Source organism: Chaetura pelagica, unplaced genomic scaffold, assembly GCF_000747805.2.
Source record: "Chaetura pelagica isolate M959 unplaced genomic scaffold, ChaPel_1.0 scaffold45, whole genome shotgun sequence".
Classification (NCBI taxonomy): domain Eukaryota; kingdom Metazoa; phylum Chordata; class Aves; order Apodiformes; family Apodidae; genus Chaetura; species Chaetura pelagica.
Genome location: NW_009953217.1, coordinates 3,159,263 through 3,161,746, shown reverse-complemented (window position 1 = coordinate 3,161,746; position 2,484 = coordinate 3,159,263).

Below are 2,484 nucleotides of genomic sequence, written 5' to 3'. Positions count from 1 at the left end.
GACCGCCCCGAACACGAGGAGCGAGTGAGAGACAGAGGGGCGTGCCGCACTGCCTCTCTCATGGGGTTTTCTGCGCTCCCGATTGGCCGGTTTTGTATTTCCGGGCTTTTCAGCCAATCAGACGGGACCTAGTCCCGCCCCTGCTTCCGGCCACGGCTCCTCCCCTGCAGCAGCTGCTCCCCCCACACACACACAGAGGGGGTTTCCTGCCGTGTGGAGACGCCGTTTTAAGTCAGTTTTGTCGGCTGACTCAAAGGACATTTCATGTTCGTGTAAGGAAATACCTGGTCCTTCACACAGGGTCAATGCCTGGAGGCTGTGGCCATGTAAGACTGGCTAAAATCATTCATGAGGGAAGGGAGGACCTTCAGAAAGACATAGGTTAGCACAGGAGGGATGGAGGTAGGATTCTCTGGCGCTTTATGTCTGGGTAAAAAGCCCTCTGGCTGATTACCTTTAGTCTGCCAGCATGAAGCAGAGGAGTGTGTAGGAGGACGGGGCCCAACTTCTGCTTCTGTGTAGGAGCAGCCAGATGGATTTAGAAGACATCAAACTCTTTCCTTTAGGCTCGTGTTGACCCACTTGTTTAATCTTGCCCTCACATAGGTGGACACAAATGGAAGGACACTGTGGCTTAGCCTTTTCAGAGACTGGTTATGAAATAAGATATCTAGATTCAGCCTAAGTAATTGCTGAGTTTTCTTTGTTTAATGAAGTCAAAGAGGAGGAAACCTCATAGTTTCTGTTTTACATGTAAAAATTTCTCCCCACATTTCTCTTTAGGGCCTTTCCCTTGAATGTTGTAAAGTACAAGTGAAGAGTTCCTGCTCTTGCCACATGGAAATGAATAATGATTTTGGGCAAAGACCAAACTCAGTTTCCAGAAGGCTGCTCTTTCCTGCCCGTTCATCTGTGTGAAGTATAAAATGAACTCAGTATATACTGGCAGGAAAAAAATACTGTTTAGTATTCAGAGCTTCAAAGACATGTAACAATATTGTCTTCACCTAGACATCAAATTATTTCCTCAAGAACTGTACAGAGAACACTCGCTTTCAATTTACAGCATAGTCTGTCAGAGCCTACTGCAGTGGTGAGTGTCCTGTGGCAGGATCACTGAACATACACCAAGAAAGGTTCTGAATACCTTCTTGCAAATCTTCCTTGTCAGTCAGTGTGTTGGAGATTTAGATCAGGAGACATACTTTCTGATATTTTTTCTCAGCATTGTTACCGTTTTTGGAGGATGAAAGTTCTACAATAGAGATTAGGAACTAGGAGCCCCATGTTTAAGTACTAAATGCCCTTCAGACTATGTGCATGAGTTTCATTGAGTAAGCTGGTCAGTTTTTCTTTTTAAATTGAGATAACCCCTGTCCATCCTTCTCATAGACCTTTTCTCCAGTCTGAATAGCTTGCAAATTCTCAGTTCCATGAGCAGGAATTATGAGGCTTTAAAGTCTGTGAGTGAGGCCAAGGCTAGGACAAAACTTCATGTTTTACCAGGACTGAACAAGTGGTGGGGTGTCCCCTGAAGTTCTCTCTCTTCCTTTGGACAGAGCAAAAAATTTTATTATCTTGTTTCTAATGTAATCTCTTTAATCTTTGGCCTTTTGCTAATATTGCTAATGATAACAGGACTGAATTCACCAACTCATTCCAAATTTGCCAGCAGACTAATGACAACCAGGCTGTTCTCAAAGGTCTGCTCCTTGTTTGTTCTTTTTGATGGGTTCTTGTTTGCTTTGGCTCAGGTCTTAGGGAGAGCAAGAGCTTTGCACCATGTTCCCACTGGAACTCTCCATTACATTGTTTCTTAAAAAATCTGGCATCAACATTTTATGTTGTGTGGGATTCATGCTTTCATCTGTACTGCACAGCAGCAAGCAAACATCTCTGGCTCATAGCTTGTCAAATGAGGGGGACATGCTCTTCTGTGACTAGGTTATGACCTGGAATGACAGGAACAAGCCAGAGCTTAGAGGAGAAATGAGAGGAAAGCCCCAAATCTTCATGGGAATGTGTGCTTCTTGTATTATGCTGGTGCACTGATCTGCATAGTGCTGGGTAGTGCTTCTTTAATGCCACTCCACTCACCCTTTCTTGGAGATATGGAGTATTTATTCATTCCAATTTATTAAAGAAAAATCATACCCAAAGGCTAGTTTTATCAAGACTTTTAGAAGCAGAAAATAGGTCTAGGAAGTTAGTCTCTTAAAAGTAAAAGAAGGGAATCATGCTAAATCTAATTAAATGTGGTGGTGGGTTTTTTGTTCGTAGTTGGAGTTTTTTGGTAGGGTTTTTTTGTAGGTTTTTTTATTATTATTTTGCTTAGCTTTTTTAATTTGGCCCCTGCTTAAATTCTGGAGCAATTTTGTTAATGCTACAGTAGCTGGCATGTGCCCATGGTGCCTCTCATCTGATTGAGTGAGATGTGCAGCATGAGCATATGCAAAGAGAATATGCACAATCCACTGGGGACAC